The sequence below is a fragment of the Hemitrygon akajei genome, chromosome 8 (genome assembly GCF_048418815.1).
Source record: "Hemitrygon akajei chromosome 8, sHemAka1.3, whole genome shotgun sequence".
Taxonomy (NCBI): domain Eukaryota; kingdom Metazoa; phylum Chordata; class Chondrichthyes; order Myliobatiformes; family Dasyatidae; genus Hemitrygon; species Hemitrygon akajei.
The window spans coordinates 16329577-16349703 of NC_133131.1; the positions used below are offsets into that span (position 1 = coordinate 16329577).

The following is a 20127-nucleotide window of genomic DNA, read 5'->3' on the forward strand; positions in this document are numbered from 1 at the left end:
TGACAAACTGTGCAAAAAGAAAAAGAAAATATTAAATAAATAATCAAATAAATATCGAGAACATGAGATGAAGAGTCTGTGAAAGTGAGTTCATAGATTGTGGGAATGCTCCATAAGACATGGGACAGGAAGTAGGGCCATTCAGCCCATCGAGTCTGCTCCACCACTTGAAGATGGCTGATCCATTTCCCTCTCAACCCCAATCTCCTGCCTTTTTCCCTATTCCTTTCATGCCCTGATTAATCCAGAATCTATTAACCTCTGCCTTAAATGCACCAATGACCTAGACTCCACAGCCACCTGTGGCAAATAATTCCTTACATTCACCACCCTCTGGCTAAAGAAATTCTTCATCTCTGTTCTAAATGGATTCCCATCTATTCTGAGGTTGTGTCGTCCTGTTCTAGACCCCCCCCCCACCATAAGAAACGCCCTCTCCACATCCACTCTATTGAGGCCTTTCAACACCCCCCCCCCCAATTCTACTAAACTACAAGCGGCCAGTGAGTGAGTGGGCCAGTGAAGGAGTGGAGATTTGAGGCTTTGACTCGAGAGATTCTGGCAGTTTTGGCAGTTGGACTGTGCAATCAAGTCAATCAAGATTTGAATAGCTCAGCAGAAAGCCGTTGATTAGACAATCAAGATTTGAATGGCTCAGACTCAGCAGAAAGCAGCTGATTTGGCAATCGAGGTCAGGTCACCAAGCAGTTTGAAAAACTCAAACAAATAAATAGAGGGGTAGCTCAAGTGGAGCAGCCTGTGGAAAGTGACCAGTGAGTTGGTGGGCTAGTGAAGAAGTGGAGATTTGAGGCTTTAACGAAAAGAGGCTGAGGACGAGCTTCACTCCAAGTGAGGTAAGGCTGGGTAAGTTCCTTTCAAAGGAGAAAGTTTCAAAAGTTGAGGCAAGTATTGGGTAGGTCATGGCAGCTGAGATCCACCCCGTGGTTTGTTCATCCTGCAGCATGTGGGAAATCAGGGATACTTCCAGTGTCCCTGACAACTATGTGTGCAGGAAGTGTGTCCAACTGCAGCGTCTGGAGCTGCGATTGGATTCATACTGGAGCATCCGCAATGCTGAGAAAGTCGTGAATAGCACGTTCAGTGAGTTGGCCACACCGCAGGTAAAGGTTACACAGCAGAAAGGGAAGGGGTGGCCACTAGACAGCGTAGCAGTAGGCGGGTAGTGCAGGAGTCCCCTGAGGTCATCTCCCTCCTAAACAGATATACTGTTTTAGATACTGTTGGGGGAGATGTCTCATCAGGGGAAGGCAGCAGCAGCCGAGTTCATTGCACCATGGGTGGCTCTGCGGCACAGGAGGGAAGGAAAAGGAGTGGGAGAGCTATAGTGATAGGGGATTCGATTGTAAGGGGAATAGATAGGCGTTTCTGCGGCTGCAAACGAGACTCCAGGATGGTATGTTGCCTCCCTGGTGCAAGGGTCAAGGATGTCTCTGAGTGGCTGCAGGACATTCTGGAATGGGAGGGTGAACAGGCAGTGGTCATGGTGCACATAGGTACCAACGATATAGGTAAAAAACGGAATGAGATCCTACAAGGTGAATTTAGGGAGTTAGGAGATAAACTAAAAAGTAGGACCACAAAGGTAATAATCTCTGGATTACTACCAATGCCACGTGCTAGTCAGAGTAGAAATAGGAGAATATTTCAGATGAATACGTGGCTTGAAAAATGGTGCAAGGGGGAGGGATTCAAATTTCTGGGGCATTGGAACCAGTTCTGGGGGAGGTGGGACCGGTATAAACAGGACGGTCTGCACCTGGGCTGGACTAGAACCAATGTCCCAGGGGGAGCGTTTGCTACTGCTGTTCAGGAGGCTTTAAACTAATGTGGCAGGGGGATGGGAACAAGTGCAGAGAGACAGAGGGGTGTAAAATGAGGGTAGAAGCAAAAAATAGTAAGGTGAAAAGTAAAAGTGGCAGGCAGGCAAATCCAGGGCAAAAAGCAAAAAGAGCCACTTTTCAACATAATTGGATAAGGGCTAAGAGTGTTGTAAAAACAAGCCTGAAGGCTTTGTGTGTCAATGTGAGGAGCATTCGGAACAAGGTGGATGAATTGAATGTGCAGATAGTTATTAATGAATATGATATAGTTGGGATCACAGAGACAGGGTGACCAAGGATGGGAGCTCAACATCCAGGGATATTCAATATTCAGGAGGGATAGACAGGAAAGAAAAGGAGATGGGATAGCATTGCTGGTTGGAGAGGAGATTAACGCAATAGAAAGGAAGGACATTAGCCTGGAGGATGTGGAATCGATATGGGTAGAGCTGCATAACACTAAGGGGCAGAAAATGCTGGTGGGAGTTGTGTACAGGCCACCTAACAGTAGTAGTGAGGTTGGGGATGGCATTAAACAGGAAATTAGAAATGCATGCAATAAAGGAACAGTAGTTATAATGGGTGACTTCAATCTACATATAGATTGGGTGAACCAAATTGGTAAGGGTGCTGAGGAAGAGGATTTCTTGGAATGTATGCGGGATGGTTTTCTGAACCAACATGTCGAGGAACCAACTAGAGAGCAGGCCATTCTAGATTGGGTATTGAGCAATGAGGAAGGGTTAGTTAGCAATCTTGTCGTGCGAGGCCCCTTGGGTAAGAGTGACCATAATATGGTGGAATTCTTCATTAAGATGGAGAGTGACATAGTTAATTCAGAAAACCAAGGTTCTGAACTTAAAGAAGGGTAACTTTGAAGGTATGAGACGTGAATTAGCTAAGATAGACTGGCAAATGATACTTAAAGGGTTAACGGTGGATATGCAATGGCAAGCATTTAAAGATCACATGGATGAACTACAACAATTGTTCATCCCCGTTTGGCAAAAGAATAAACCAGGGAAGGTAGTGCACCCGTGGCTGACAAGGGAAATTAGGGATAGTATCAAGTCCAAAGAAGAAACATATAAATTAGCAAAAAATAGCAGCACACCTGAGGACTGGGAGAAATTCAGAGACCAGCAGAGGAGGACAAAGGGCTTAATTAGGAAAGGGAAAAAAGATTGAGAGAAAGCTGGCAGGGAACATAAAAACTGACTGTAAAAGCTTTTATAGATACGTGAAAAGAAAAAGATTGGTCAAGACAAATGTAGGTCCTTTACAGTCAGAAACAGGTGAATTGATCATAGGGAACAAAGACATGGCAGACCAATTGAATAACTACTTTGGTTCTGTCTTCACTAAGGAGGACATAAATAATCTTCCGGAAATAGTAAGGGACCGAGGGTCCAGTGAGATGGAGGAACTGAGGGAAATACATGTTGGTAGGGAAGTGGTGTTAGGTAAATTGAAGGGATTAAAGGCAGATAAATCCCCAGGGCCAAATGGTCTGCATCCCAGAGTGCTTAAGGAAGTAGCCCAAGAAATAGTGGATGCATTAGTGATAATTTTTCAAAACTCCTTAGATTCTGGATTAGTTCCTGAGGATTGGAGGGTGGCTAATGTAACCCCACTTTTTAAAAAAGGAGAGAGAGAGAAACCGGGGAATTATAGACCGGTTAGTCTGACATCGGTGGTGGGGAAAATGCTAGAGTCGGTTATCAAAGATGTGATAACAGCACATTTGGAAAGAGGTGAAATCATCGGACAAAGTCAGCATGGATTTGTGAAAGGAAAATCATCTCTGACGAATCTTATAGAATTTTCTGAAGATGTAACTAGTAGAGTGGATAGGGGAGAGCCAGTGGATGTGGTATATTTAGATTTTCAAAAGGCTTTTGCCAAGGTCCCACACAGGAGATTAGTGTGCAAACTTAAAGCACACGGTATTGGGGGTATGGTATTGATGTGGATAGGGAATTGGTTGGCAGATAGGAAGCAAAGAGTGGGAGTAAATGGGACCTTTTCAGAATGGCAGGCAGTGACTAGTGGGGTACCGCAAGGCTCAGTGTTGGGACCCCAGTTGTTTACAATATATATTAATGATTTAGACCAGGGAATTAAATGCAGCATCTCCAAGTTTGCGGATGACACGAAGCTGGGCGGCGGTGTTAGCTGTGAGGAGGATGCTAAGAGGATGCAGGGTGACTTGGATAGGTTAGGTGAGTGGGAAAATTCATGGCAGATGCAATTTAATGTGGATAAATGTGAGGTTATCCACTTTGGTTGCAAGAACAGGAAAACAGATTATTATCTGAATGGTGGCCAATTAGGAAAAGGGGAGATGCAACGAAACCTGGGTATCATTGTACACCAGTCATTGAAGGTGGGCATGCAGGTACAGCAGGCGGTGAAAAAGGCAAATGGTATGTTGGCATTCATAGCAAAAGGATTTGAGTACAGGAGCAGGGAGGTTCTACTGCAGTTGTACAAGGCCTTTGTGAGACCGCACCTAGAATACTGTGTGCAGTTTTGGTCCCCTAATCTGAGGAAAGACATTCTTACCATAGAGGGAGTACAGAGAAGGTTCACCAGATTGATTCCTGGGATGGCAGGACTTTCATATGAAGAAAGAATGGATCGACTAGGCTTATACTCACTGGAATTTAGAAGATTGAGGGGGGATCTTATTGAAACGTATAAAATTCTAAAGGGATTGGACAGGCTAGATGCAGGAAGATTGTTTCCGATGTTGGGGAAGTCCAGAATGAGGGGTCACAGTTTAAGGATAAAGGGGAAGCTTTTTAGGACCGAGATGAGGAAAAACTTCTTCACACAGAGAGTGATGAATCTGTGGAATTCTCTGCCACAGGAAACAGTTGAGGCCGGTTCATTGGCTATATTTAAGAGGAAGTTAGATATGGCCCTTGTGGCTAAAGGGATCGGGGGTATGGAGAGAAAGCAGGTACAGGGTTCTGAGTTGGATGATCAGCCATGATCATACTGAATGGGGGTGCAGGCTCGAAGGGCCGAATGGCCTACTCCTGCACCTATTTTCTATGTTTCTAAACTCCAGTGAGTAACAGGCTCAGAGATATCAAACACTACTCATATGATAAGCCTTTCATTCCCAAAATCATTTTTGTGAACCTCCTTTGAACCCTCTCCAATGTCAGCACTTTTTTTCTTGGATAAGGAGTCCAATACTGCTCACGATACTCCAAGTGCAGCCTCACCAGAGCCTTATAAAGCCTCGGGATTGCATCCTTGTTTTTAAATTCCAGACCTCTTGAACTGAATGCTAACATTGCATTTGCCTTCCTCACCACTGACTCAGCCTTGCAAATTAACCTTCAGGGGATCCTGCACAAGGACTCCCAAGTCTCTTTGCACCTCAGACTTTTTTTTAGAAAATAGTCTACACTTTTGTTCCTTACAGTGCATCACCATACTTTCCAACACCGTATTCCATTGGCCACTTCTTTGCCCATTCTCCTAATCTATCTAAGTCCTCCTGAAGTCTCTCTGCTTCCTCATCACTACCTGCCCCTCCACCTATCTTCATACATTCAAACTTGACCACAAAGGCATCAATTCCAACATCTAAATCATTGATATATAACATAAAAAGCAATCTGAACAGTGACCCCTGCAGAATACCACTAGTCACCAGCAGCCAACTTGAAAAGGCTCCCTTTATTTCCACTCTTTGCCTCATGCCAATCAACCAATACTCTATCTATGCAAGAATCTTTCCTGTAATACCATGGGCTCTTATTCTGCTAAGCAACCTCATGTGCAGCACCTTCTTAAAGGCCTTTGGAAAATCCAAGGACATAACAACAACCGATCCTCCTTTGTCTAACCTGCTTGCTATTTCCTCAAAGAATTCCAACAAATTTGTCAGGCAAGACTTCCCTTAAGGAAACCCTGCTGACTTTGGGGTATTTTAATCATGTGCCTCCAAGTAGCCTGAAACTTCATCCCCAACGATTGACTCTAACATCTTCCCAACCACTGAGGTCAGGTCAGGCTAACTGGCCTATAAGTTTCTTTCTTCTGCCTCCCTTACTTTTTAAAGAGTGGAGTGACATTTGCAATATTTCAGACCCTCCAGAACCATGCCAGAATCTAGTGATTCTTGAAAGATCACTACTAATGCCTCCACAATCTCTTCAGTTACCTCTTTCAGAACACCAGGGTATACACCATCTAGTCCAGGTGACTTATCCACCTTTCAGCTTCCCAAGCATCTTCTCCCTCGTCCTAACACCGGCACTCACTTCTACGTCTTGACGCTGTAGACACTCTCAAACTTCTGGCATACTGCTTGTGTCATCCACAGTGAAGACTGATGCACAATACATAGTCAGTTCACCTGCCATTTCCTTGTCCCCCATTACTACTTCTCCAACGGTCCAATATCCACGCTTGCCTCTCTTTTTATATATCAGGAAAAAAAACTTCCGGTACCCTCTTTGATATTATTGGCTCTTGGCCTCGTATTCCATCTTTTCCCTCTGTGACTTTTTAGTTGCCTTCTGTTGGTTTTTAAAAACTTCTCAATCCTCTAACTTCCTATCATATGCCCTCTAGTTTGCCTTAATGTTAGATCTGACTTCCCTTGTCAGCCACGGTCGTGTCATCTTGCCCTTAGAATACTTCTTTGGGAAGTATCTATCCTGCACCTAGAGTTGCTCCTAGAAACTCCAGGCACTGTTGTTCTACCCTCACCCCTGCTGGAGTACCTTTCCAATCAACTCTGGCCAGCTCCCCTCTCATTCCCTTTACTCCACCATAATACTGATGCATTTGACTTTATCATCTTCCACTCAAACTGCAGGGTGAATTCTATCATATTATGATCACTGCCTCCTAAGGGTCCCCTTACCTTAAGACCCCCCCCCCCAATCAAATCGGTTCATTACACAACACCCAGTCCAGGATAGCTGATCCTCTAGTGGGCTATAACTCATAGCCCACCTATAAAGCCACCTCATAGGCATTCTACAAATTCTCTCTTAAAATTCAAACTCAGCACCAGACTGATTTTCCCAATCTGCCTGCATATTGAAATCCCCCATGACTATCATAACATTGTCCTTTTGACGGGTATTCAATCAGGGCGATAATTAAGTTCCACGGGAAGGGGGGGGGAATCCATCGCCAGTGAAGACCGCACGGAGGCCCGTGAGATTAACGAGCACCAATTTCCGGCATCGCCAACTTCTCCGACTGCGTGTGGGAACCCCCTCACCGGGTACCTCGGTGAGAGGACAGGAGAGGATGGCCAACAACAACAAAATGGAAGTCCCCAAAACTGGGCGCCCAAACAGCCCCGTCACCAAAGGCTCAACGTTCAGACTTAAAACGTTGGCCCAGCTGGGGGCAAGGAAAAGGAGAGCCAGCTCGAATTTCCTTCTCAAAATGTAGCCGTGATACATATTTTCTTTGAATGTAAGTGAGGGGGAAACAGCGCAGGGACATAATAAAAGCCATTGTATCCCAATTGAGTGGGAGGTACTCCAAGTTCTGAGAACTTCCAAAGAAAGTGAAGCTGGAGGTTTCTGTGGTATTAAACCTGGACCGCCCACACTGAGCTATGTTATTTTATTAACAACAGAGTACTTCAAGGAATCGACCTGCCTGCAACTCACAGAACAAACTATTTAAACTGGATGTGTTCTCAGTTCAGCCTTGGATTGAAGAGGGCTTGAGTCCACTGATGTGGGAACTGCAGACCGGCACTGGACAGGGTCCAGAGGATGGTCCGGGGAATGAAAGGGTTAACATGCGAGATGCCTTTGATGGCTCTGGACCTGTACTCACAGGAGTTGAGAAGAAAGAGTGGGGATCGCACGGACTGTTTGATCTGCTTCCGTCTGGTAGGCGCTTCAGATCCCTCCAGACTAAGACTAATAGGCATTGGAGAAGTTTTTTCCCTACTGCGGTCACTTTGCTGAACAGTTAACTGCCGGTTAACTGTCGGCTAACTATTACTTGGATTGCACTACCTGTATGTATAATCTATATTTTCATTTATATTTATCATTATTATTGTTATGAGCAGAGAGACAACATCTGCCGGAAGTAAATTCCTTGTATGTGCATAGGTACTTGGCGATTAAAGTCTGATTCTGATTCTGATATTGAAAGGCCAAGACAAAGCGGACGTGGAGAAGATGTTTCCAACAGCTAATCTTTACATTCACAAAAAACAGAAAATCCTGGAAATACTCCAAAGGTCAGGCAATATCTGCCGTAAGGGAAACAGCTAACATTTAAGCCCAGTTACACTTCAATGGTCTTCACACAAAATAAGATTCCTCTTTCACCATAATTTGGCTACGCACAAGACTGGGTCAAATGTATCGTGTACGTCTCAGTGTGCTGATTACCTACTGGGCTCAGCTGTCACCTTCAAATCCAACAGCTTTATTTCTCTTCCATCCACACAGACAGAAGGTGTTCCATGTGACACGCTCACATCTACAGCCATCGAGTCAGGTCTGCGTGCTCCATTCGTCACTGTCAACACAAGAGTGCCACCCAATCTGCTTTTCCAGTCAGGTGAGAGTGTGTGTCATTTCAATGAGTTTTCATGGGGTGACAACTAATCTGGGGAATGAGTGTCTTCTTTCTAGAGTTCTCCCCTGCAAGTTTCCAAATGTCCCACCACCAAAACACACTCGCCACTACGAGAGCGACGCACACAAAACGCTGGAGGAACTCAGCAAGTCGGGCAGCATCCATGGAGGGATATAAACAGATGACGTTTTCAGGCCAAACCCCTTCATCAGAACTGGGAAGGAAGGGGGATTAAGAAGTTGGGGCGACGGAAAGGAGTGCAAGCTGATGGGTGAGACCAGGAGAACGGAGGAGAGAATGGTCTAGATCGAGGGACCACACAGTCAATGGATAAGAGAGTCTACTCTGCAACTCCAGTGCACACTGGCCTACACTCTCCTGACGCAGGTTCACGAAAAGGATTCCAGGATTGAATGGCTTGTCATACGAAGAGCCTTTAATGGCTCTGGGACTGTAATCACTGGAATTCAGAAGAATGAGGGGTGACCTAATCAAAACCAATTGAATAGTGAAAGCCCTCGATAGAGTGGATGTGGAGAGGATGTTTCCTGTGGTGGGAGAGTCTAAAACCAGAAGACACATCCTCAGAATTGAGGGCCATCCTTTCAGAATGGAGATGATGAGGAGTTTCTTTAGTCAGAGAGTGGTGAATCTGTGGAATTCTTTGCCACAGGCGGCTGCGGAGGCCAAGTCTTTATGTATATTTAAGGCAAAGGTTGACAGATTCTTGACTGGGCAGGGCTCCTTGCACTTCCCAACAGTTACAATGGTACAAACACCCTTAACACCAAAGTACAGGTCTGTCACCTGAGAACCACAAGCTACAAACTAGGAGGTTATGCTCTGGCAAAAGGAATCAGGAATTTAGGACAGAGAGGGGAGATTTCTTTACTGGGAAGCGGTAAAACTTCGGAATTTTATTGCAAGCTCTGGAATTTTTCCGAACGGAGGCTCAGGTCTGGGAGTATATTCGAGGTTGACATGGAAGGGTTTTTTGAGAGCAAGGTCAGAGGATACAGGATATGGGTGAGATAGCAGGCCTGAGGCACAGAGTCAGCCACGATCTGACAAGGTGGTGGAGGAAGCTCAAGGCTTCTGTCTTCTCACCTTGCGACAAAGGTTTCAGACTCTGGCTCAACACGTCAGCTGAAGATCTCCGTTCTATAACAGCAGCTCAACACCAAGGGGTGGCGCAGGTGGGTGCCAGGGACACAATGGCGCACGGTAGCGCCGCAGTTAGCGCGACCCTACTACAGCTCAGGGTGTCAATTCTGTTACTGCCTGTAAGGAGTTTGTACATCTCTCCTGGTGACCGCATGGGTTTCCTCCAGGTGCTCTGGTTTCCTCCCACAGTCCAAAGACCTACCGGTTAGAAGGTTAACTGGTCATTGCAAATTGTCCTGTGATGAAGCTGGGGTTAGATAGGTGGGGGGGCGACACGGCTCGCTTTGGGCTGAACAAAATATTAACAGGCCAGTGAGAAACAACCAGAGGCAGGAAGATGACTGTGACCAGCAGGGCCCAGTGACCAGTCCCTGAGCATCCCTGCACAGCTCCTGAACCAACACGGAGGCATACACAAGGACTTGGGTCAGGCAGTACCTATGGGAATTAATAAACAGCTGATGTTTCAGGCAGAAGACACCAGAATAAAAGGGTGGGTGGGCAGGGAAAGTGGAAGGAGGATGGCTAGAAGGTGATGGGTGAAGCCGGGTTTGCTTATTTTTTAAATTTATTCATTCACGAGATGTGGCGTCGCCAGCCAAGACAGCATTGATTGCCCATCGCCGGTTGCCCCTGAGAAGGTGGTGATGAGCTGCCTTCTTGAACCGCTGCAGTCCCTGAGGTGTGGGTACACCCACAGTGCTGATAGGTGGGTGGGGAAGGTAAAGGGCAGGAGAGGAAGGAATCTGATAGGAGAGCAGAGTGGACCACAGGAGAAAGAGACCCAGGGGGAGCTGACAGGCAGGTGAGAAGAGTTAAGAGGCCAGAGTGTGGAACAGAAGAGGAGGGGAGGAGGCAGTTATTTTATTTAGTAACCTATACCACCGTTAGCACTTTATATAGAGGCACATTGACAGTGTAGCTCTCTCCCCGGAGCAGCAGTCCTGAGGCTGATTATTCAGCCAAAGTCTTTTTTTTAAAAATCCTGTCATGGCAGTTTGTAAATTTGAAATCAGTTAATCAAATATTCGCAGAATAAAAACCAACATCGGTGTCTGCAATCTCACATCTCCACGCAGTCCACTGGGACCTCGTTCTTACCCTGCTGAGCCTTCACAGCACTAAGGAAGGTTAGGACTTCATTCTCTGCAGGGCTGGAGAGTAAGGGGAGATCTTACAGAAGCACGCACGGTTACGAGGTGTACAGATACATGCAGATTTCCTCCACAGCAACGCACACAAAACGCTGGAGGAGCTCAGCAGGCCAGGCAGCACCTAAGGAGGGGATTAAACTGTGGACGCTTCAGGCCGAGATCCTTCATCAGGACTGGAAAAGAAGGGGGAAGAAGCCACAATATGGACCCAAAGTTCATAGGTTTAAGGTGAAATATTTAAGGGGAGTTTGAGGAGGAACTTCCTCACTCAGAGGGTGGTGCGAGTGTAGCACAAGCTGACAGCAGAAGTGGTAGCAACATTGAAGTCTGAGTAGGTTCATGAATGAGAGAAGCAGAGGGGCGATGGTCTGGGTGATGAGGTGGGAGATAAGGCTGGAACAGACTAGATGGGCTGAAGGGTCTGTTTCTGGGTGGTAGTGACTTTGCTGGATACTGCTTCTCTGTGGCTGCCGATGTGCAAGGCAGACAGAGGGTGCTGGTGGTCCCGGGGTGTTCAGTTAGCAGAGCAGCTCTGAGCCGAATACAAGTCTCAAGAGCTGCAACCTGGAATATTCACATGCACTGCCATTCTGAGCCTTCTGGACGGAAGTTGCTGTCTACTTGGTTAGGAGGAGCCACAAGAGATGTTGGAATCTGGAGCAACAAACAACCTGCTGGAGGAATTCACCAAGCCTGCCGAGACCCTGCAGTTATCTGCCTGCTTGGTTAATACTTGCCGTAAGATGCTGGAAGTGTTCCCTCTCATCTGCCAGCCCTCGCCGAGGTATGGGCTCTGTTACTACTGAACAGCCCCTTACGCTCAGCAACCTGGCAAAGTCCAACCTCCGAAATGTCCCAGCATGCCACAATTTGAGGCCAACTGTCCCAGCATGCCACACATCCAGTGGAAGAATAAAAACAATAAGGCACATTTAAGCAACTGACAAAAGACACCATTTCCTTCAGATTCATCATCGGCAGCCTTTCCTTCATCTCTAGGCCGAGTGAGGGGTCTGTTGACTAGCAGCCACCAGCATAATCTGTCTGTTCACGCGCTTGTCTAAATCTCTCTTAAGTGTTTGTATCATATCTGTTTTCTCCACTGCGTTCCCTGCCTGCACATTCCAGGCAAACTTCCCCCCCCTCACCTTAAAGCTCTGCCGCCCATCATGAATCTAACACAACAGAGTATTCCAAGTCAGCAATGCTGAAGAAGTTTAACGGCATTTAACTCAGAGCCACATTCCCTTCCGCAGCCGGTGTCACTCTCCATCCAACGGGCACTCCGACTGCAAAATGTCACAACGTGGGTATCTCAATACCACCTCTCCAACCGACAATTTACCATTAAAGGGGCCAAACTTCATTGCTTGCCTTTAAATAAGTCCCCACGCAGAGAGTAACTTCCTTATTTATTTGGAAATAAAGCAGTCATTAGCCTTCCGGGCTGACGAGGACTCCCTGCCCAATTACACCAGGATGACTAATTAACCTACTAAACTGTACAGCTTTGGAACGTGGGAAGAAATCGAAACACACAAAGGAAACCCAGGCCATCATGGGGACAGTGCACAAACTCCTTCGACAGTGACAGAATTGAACCAGGGTCACTGGCGCCACTATTACATTATGCCAATTGCTGTCTCTGTGAGACTCTGGGCCAGGACTTTAAATTCTACTCTCTCTGTACCGTCTCCTGCAGCTCTGCAGTGAGACTGGGACTACTCCAGGGCCAGCCAGCGATGGACAATAAAGATGTAACCTTGACAGCACCGCCCAAGTTTCCCAGAATACGAGGAGACTGTTGCAATGTTCTTGTTCCGGAGATATTCCTTCACTTCTCATCCTGAGATAAGTCCTGAAGCAAAGGGCCAAGATGTGCCCGTACCAACAATGCGCAAATTCCTTGAAATAAATCTGGACTCAATACTCCAAGGCCCACACCCACCGAAACAAAAATCTCCTTTCCCAACATCCAAAGAAACAGGACTTCTTTTCTGCAAACAGACACATTTCCTCCACATTTCTCATTTGATGTATCAGCCATTCTACTATGCAAAAGTCCCTGCACGAGATGCAAGCAAATACTCTCACTGGCCACTTTGTTGGGTACACCTGCTCATTAACGCAAATAACTAATCAGCCAATCATGTGGCAGCAACTCAAAGCATAAAAGCATGCAGATATAGAACAATACAGCACAGTACAGGCCCTTCAGCCCACAATGTTGTGCTGACCCTTAAATCCTGCCTCCCATATAACCCCCCCCACCTTAAATTCGTCCATATACCTGCCTAGTGGTCTCTTAAACTTCACTAGTGTATCTGCCTCCACCACTGACTCAGGCAGTGCATTCCACACACCAACCACTCTCTGAGTAAAAAACCTTCCTCTAATATCCCCCTTGAACTTCCCTCCCCTTACCTTAAAGTCATGTCTTCTTGTACTGAGCAGTGGTGCCCTGGGGAAGAGGCGCTGGCTGTCCACTCTATCTATTCCTCTTAATATCTTGTATACCTCTATCATGTCTCCTCTCATCCTCCTTCTCTCCAAAGAGTAAAGCCCTAGCTCCCTTAATCTCTGATAATAATGCACACTCTCAAAACCAGGCAGCATCCTGGTAAATCTCCTCTGTACCCTTTCCAATGCTTCCACATCCTTTCTATGGTGAGGCAGCCAGAACTGGACACAAGTGATTCAGCTGTAAATGAGAGAGGTCAGAGGAGAATGGCCAGACTGGTTCAAGCTGACAGGAAGGTGACAGAAACTCAAATAATCACGTGCAATAAACACACAGCACGTCGGAGGTTTAAGTGGACGGGCTCCAGCAGCAGCAGACCATCTACTTTCCACTCCTGTACCTCACAAAGTGGTGACTAGTGCATGTCTTGACGCAAGGAAGCTCATCCAAGCCATGCATTTGTTCAGCCAGACAAAAGGCGAGGAGGAATTTCTTTCCCCGGAAGGTGAATTTGTGGAATTCATTGCCGTGGACAGGTGGGAGGCCAAGTCACTGGGTACATTTAAAACTGATGCTAACGGATTCTTGATTAGTTGGGGAATCAAAGGTCACGAGAATAGGTAGGAGAATGGGGTTGAGTTTGAATAAAATCAGCCATGATGGAATGGCAGAGCAGACTTGATGGGCTGAATGGCCTAATTCTGTTCCGGTGTCTTATAGGGCACGAGATGGCTGATGGTACACAAGGGTCACATGACAGGCTGTGTTCCTTCTACCATTTTACCTGCGGCTTCTGACTCCAGGCTCTCTGGCCTTGTGCACAAATGAAGATGCCCTCCCCACCACCTCATTCAGTCTTTTAAAGGTTCCAGGGAGCTACTCCCACAATTAATCCAACCCTCCAAAACCCTCAGGTGCTGTCTGAAACACTGAGCAGTTGTTACTGGATGCGAGAAAACAGGTCTAATATGTGGTAAAGTACCCTTGCAGTGTCCCACCCCTTAACACAGCATCCCACTCTGATGGGACCAAAGCAGCTGTTTAGAACAGAACTTTTCTTCGGACAAAGTGGTCGATTTTAAGGAGGGTCTTATAGAGGACTGGGAGGCAGTGAAGCTTAAGGAAGGAACTCGAGAGCTGCTACCCCAAGAGGCTGAAGACACCAGGCTTCGAACTGTGCGGCAACCAAGAGGCCGGAGTTGGAGGAGCACAGAGGCTGAGGAGGATGGAGGTGGTAGTCATAGGGAGAGGTGAAGCATCTGAAGATAGACAGAACAATTTTTGTTTGTGGTCATTCTCCAGTACACAAGGGTAAAGGAGAATAAAATGATTGTTACTGGGGACCCATTAATAAACACAATAAGTATAAAGATAAAAGCAATCCTATAAAACTATGTACTATTAACCACAAACAGGAGAAAATCTGCAGATGCTGGAAATCCAGGCAATACACACACAAAATGCTGGAGGAACTCAGCAGGCCAGGCGGCATCGATGGAAAAGAGTAAACAGTCGACGTTTCCGGTCGAGACCCCCCATCAGGACCTGACTGTTCATATATAAACACGAGGACAGTGACTGTGTCAGTGTAAGCATGAAGGCACTACGATTTCTATTCTCCAAAACCACAACTTTATTGCATCTCCATCCACTGGTTGTGGAAATGTGTTTACTGATGACTGTCCATGAAACAATGGTCTCTTTACTAATTCAGCAGAACTCTTCAGGATGCCCTGAGGACAATGAAATGGTTCAACAGAAATGCAAACTCTTTCCTGGTCCGGCCAAAAGAAGTGGTCCCAGAGACAGGGGTTGGGAAAGAGAACTTGAGAGATTATGAGTTCCACTTGGCCGGAAGAGCATCAGGAAGGCAAAGTTACTTATGTAAGGCACAATCTGCCTGGGTGGCGTGCTCTCCACTTCACCTCAGTCCATGCAACAGCAATAAAAGCATACTGACAGCTGGGGGCACAAGTCCGATTCGGAAAGTGTCCAATGACACTGTCTTTCAGAACAAAGTCTCCCAGAAATGTACATCCAACTCAAGTTCACAAATGAAATGCTAGAGGACACAGCCTTACGCGAGAGAGAAGGGAAAATGAAAAGAGATGCACAGGCTAAGTTTTTTTTAAATGCGCAGTGAAAGGTAGGTACCTGCACCTTGTCACCAAGGTGGTAGTGTTAACAGACGAGAGAGTGGCATTTCTAAGTGTACTTCCTTAGAAGGTTAGCGTCATTCAATGTCTGCAGTGAGATGCTGAAGATGTTCTATAGGTCAGTTGTTGAGAGCGCCCTCTTCTTTGTGGTGGCGTGTTGGGGAGGAAGCATTAAGAAGAAGGACGCCTCACGTCTTAATAAGCTGATAAGGAAGGCGGGCTCTGTCGTGGGCAAAGTACTGGAGAGTTTAACATCGGTAGCTGAGCGAAGGGCGCTGAGTAGGCTACGGTCAATTATGGAAAACCCTGAACATCCTCTACATAGCACCATCCAGAGACAGAGAAGCAGTTTCAGCGACAGGTTACTGTCGATGCAATGCTCCTCAGACAGGATGAAGAGGTCAATACTCCCCAATGCCATTAGGCTTTACAATTCAACTGCCAGGACTTAAGAACTTTTTTTAAAGCTATTATTAATGCTTTTTGAGTTAGTGATTTAGATGCATATCATATTATTACTGAGTTAAGTATTGTATGTAATGAGTTTTTTGCTACAACAAGTGTATGGGACATTGGAAAAAAATGTTGAATTTCCCCATGGGGATGAATAAAGTATCTATCTATCTATCTATTTAAGAGGCATCAGGCAGGCAGGCACTCTACATTATCAAGGAACCCCCCCCCCCCCCAACCAGGCCATGCTCTCTTCTTACTACGGCCACAGGGCAGGAGGTACCGGAGCCTTGGGTCCCACACCACCAGGTTCAGGAACAGTTAATACTCTACAACCATCACTCCTGAACCAGCATGGATAACTTCGCTCACCTCAACTCCAAACTGATTCCACAACCTACAGACTCACTTTCAAGGACTCTACAACTCACCGTCTCAATATTATCCATTCATTTGTATTTGCACAATTTGTCATCTTTTGCATGTTGGTTGTATGTACAGTTTTTTCCCCCCATAAATTTATTTACTTTCTGTAAATGCCTGCAATAAGATAAGCTCAGGGCAGTGTATAGTGACGTACAGTACACACATGATAAATTTACTTTGACAAGAACAGACAGGGCCATGTGTGCTTATAGTGGTATACCTGGAACTCCATACCAGGTCGTGGTGGAAGCAGACAAGATTATGCTATTTTCGAGGCATTCAGACTGGGAATGAGGGATATAGACCTGTAATGTAATTGGCTTTGTGATTAACACAGGATCTGTGGGCCGAAGGGAATGTACAGTTTCATCTTGAATGATCAACTTTGGGCTCTCAACTCTTTCTACATGTGAGTGCGCTACGGAAACGTAAAATTTTTACTTTGTTTGTTGCCCCCCCCCCACTCTCATTCCACGGCTTCTTGCCCCCTCGCCCTCCTTTAAACTTGCCCAACATCTCCACCGACACGGGTGTGCCGCGGAACCAGGGCGCCGGGCCGGCCGAACGCTACCTGCCCGCAGGGTGTCCTCAGGAAAGCTGTGCCGCGTCGGTCAGGTCACCGGGGAACGGGGCCACGGCGAGGGATTACCCTCCGCAGGAGCAGGGGGAGGGGAGCATTCTAACACAACTACCACCCGTGTCGGTTTTCACCGGAGGCTTCTCGTGAGAACACCGGCGACTCAAGAGTGGGGAAAAACAGAGCAGGTTCAGCAGGGACGGGGGTCTCGCAAACAGGAAGCAGGCAAGCCAGCGAATGCGAAATCCAATTTTGCACCAGGAGAAAGGCGAATGAGAGTTTGAGTCAGAAAACCCCCAGAAAGTTTAATTTTAGACACGCATTGGAATTCCTGTACACCCTGACATAGTCTCACACACGGCAAAGGGATTTTTGCCCTCCTTAAACCAATCGAGAAAGCATTAAAAAGAGATCAGCCTTAGTCACAGAAGCAAATGCATTGGTGGGTCTGGGTGCGAAGCTGCCCCCCTCCCTCACCCAGACTCACAAGGTGCGCGTCTGCCTTCTGTAGCCGAGGCCGAGACATTATAAAGAAAAATCCCAGCCCGATTCAGCCCGGCGGAGGGTATAATGGCGAGTGGAAGGGGACAAAGCAACGGCGGTATCCACACGCCCCCCCTCTCTCTCCACCCACCCTGCCCTCGGTCCCACAGCGACACGGACTGAACCCTCCGGCTCTCACTCACCGGCGCAGCCGGCCGGGCTGCCAGCGCTCCACCGCCACTCCGGCCAAGTTTGTCGGCGAAAGCTTCTTCGCTCTCAGTGTCTGTCTGTCTGTTTCTCTCTCTCTCTCCCTCCGCCGTCGAGGTCAACAGATGGAAATGGAGAGGTGGTGGCGCTCAGAGCAATGCAGCTTCCTGCTGGAGATCCGGGAGAAATGCAGCTACTGCGCGCTGTGTGTATCCAGTCCAGACTGTAGAGGAGGGAAGGGGGGCGGGAGCTGGTCTACTGGGCGCTAATTATTTATGCCTCGACTAACACTAAACGACAGATTATCTCACCGGGGAGAGTGCTGCCTCTCCGAAGGTGGGAGTTCACGTCCCACTGCAGAGACTCCAACCCATGTATTTTGGCAGTGCTGGGGGGTGGGGGGGGGAGAGAGAGAACTGCACCCTCCCTATTACTAAAGCCGGAGCCCCCTCTTACCCTCCCTCTGCGCTTTCGATGGGCGTAAAAGATCTTTTTGGTATTTATAAAAGGGTTAATGGCATTTTATTGTACTAACATCTTGTTCTGCAGTTTTTCCCCCTCATTGTCTTGTATAAATTATGTATAACTTAATGTTCAGTGATGCAAGTTTTTTTTTACACAGTACCTGTGCCTCACCGGAATTGTACACATGACAGTAAACTCAACTCGACTTGACTCGGTGTTTCATAGAGAGCCTGCAGTTCATAAACACAAGAGATTCCGCAGATAGCACGCACAAAACGCTGGAGGAATTCAGCAGGCCAGGCAGCAGCTGTGGAGAAGTGTTTCTGGCCGAGACCCTTCAGCTGGACACGGAGACTGCAGATGCTGGAAATCTGCTGAGCAGCATCACCGGATCAGATTACCATCACGTTGGTAATCTGTAGCTCTTTCTGACAGAATACGGTCACGAGTTTGTGGAAGGGGTCATTAAAATGCAATTCTCCTTTTGCAAGGGAATTCAGAACAAAGGAGATGCTCAGCTGAAAATTGAGAAGTTAAGATCAGGAATCACGGTTTCTTTTTCCACTCGAAGCTTAGCGGAAGTCCAAAACCTCAGACAGCTGATTTGTGTCGTTGTATTCCAACATCTGGTCCCAGGTACAGGCTAAAGTCAGCCACAGCGGAAGGAGAGAAACTTGGAAGTAAAAATAGTTTTGAAGCTCTTGCCAATGAGTCAGTGAGTGATCCTAACGCTTTCTGGCGTTCGTGTCTATATTGCATTTCCAAGGGATGATGAATAGATGTCAAATTTTAAACATTGTTCTCTTTCATGTACATTCCGTCGGCAATTTTATTTGTTTTAATCCTCTGTAGACACGGTATTCAAGTGTACTTCCAAGCTATTCATCCTTCAAGACACTTTGCCAAATATTCACCCTCTATCATTTTGGATGATAAGAGCGAGATTCTGCAGATGCTGCAAAACCCAGAGTGTCTCTCACACACACACACTCACACTCACACACTCACACACACACACACACTCACACACACACTCACACACACACACTCACACACACACACACACACTCACTCACACACACACACACACACACACACTCACACTCACTCACACACACACACACACACACTCTCTGCTGGAGGAACTCAGTAGGTCAGGCGGCATCTGGGGGGAGAGAATAAAGAGTTGACGTTCTGGGCCGAGACCATTCAGCAGGACTGGCAAGTAAGGGGGGGGGGGGGGAAGAGCCCAGAATAAAAGATAGGGGGAAGGGAAAGAGTACACTCTGGATGGAAGGTGATACCAGAGGTGTGCAGGTGTGTGTTCACCTATCACCTTCCAGCTTGTACTCCTTCCTCTACCCCCCCCCCCCCCCCATCTTCTTATTCTGGCTTCTTCCTCCTTCCCCTCCAGTCCCGATGAAGGGACGAGGTTTGAAGCATTGACTCCTAATTCCACTTCATTGATGCTGCCTGACCTGCTGAGTTCCTCCACCATTTTGTGTGTGTGTGTTAATCATCTTCCTCAATTGTCATCTTTGGAGGATGGCTCCGGCTGAACACAAGATGTGGTCACTATTCAGAAGCAGCCAGCTCATATATATATATGGCAGAAGGCTCAGAGAAGCAAAAATAAAAATCAAACGCATGAGGGAAGAAATAGACATACAATGCTGGAAACTCGGCAGGTCAGGCAGCATCTATAGAGGAGAAAGGGAGTTTGCACCCTTAGCTTGAAACATGATCAGTTTCCATGCCCACAATGAGTTGAACTGTTGGTTTTGTTTCAGACTTGAGCATCTGCAGCTTGATTTTCTCTACAGGAGGGAAGAACTATGATCAGGACACCACATCGCATTAAGTGTCTGGCAAAGGGTCTCGGCCTGAAGCGTTGACGGTCCATTTCCCTCCAGAGCTGTTGCCTAAGAGAGAACATGAACAGTACAGCCCTCTTTGGCCCATAATGTCGTGCTGACCTTTTTACCTAGACCAAGATCAATCTAACCCTTCCCTCCCACATACACCTCCATTTTCCTTCCACCCATGTGCCTAAGAGACTTTTAAATGTCACCATTGTTTCTGCTTCTACCAGCATCCTTGGTTCTTTGGACCCACCACACTCTGTGGGGGGGTGGGGGAGAAAACACTTACC

The 20127-nt window shown here is 46.9% G+C and overlaps 1 protein-coding gene across 4 annotated transcripts in view; it reads right to left on the reverse strand.

The window, feature by feature from the left end:
• cuedc1b (CUE domain containing 1b) overlaps positions 1–18939 on the reverse strand; it is a 130969-nt gene extending 112030 nt beyond the window's left edge. Inside the window, exon 1 of one of the 4 annotated variants that reach the window (XM_073053329.1) lies at positions 18136–18939. The gene's annotated coding sequence lies outside the window, so the exon portion shown is untranslated. Of the gene's footprint in view, positions 1–17506; positions 17847–18135 lie in introns of those variants that run through there. The other 3 variants (XM_073053331.1, XM_073053330.1, XM_073053326.1) reach the window with 3 other exon arrangements.
• Positions 18940–20127: the final 1188 nt, after the last annotated feature.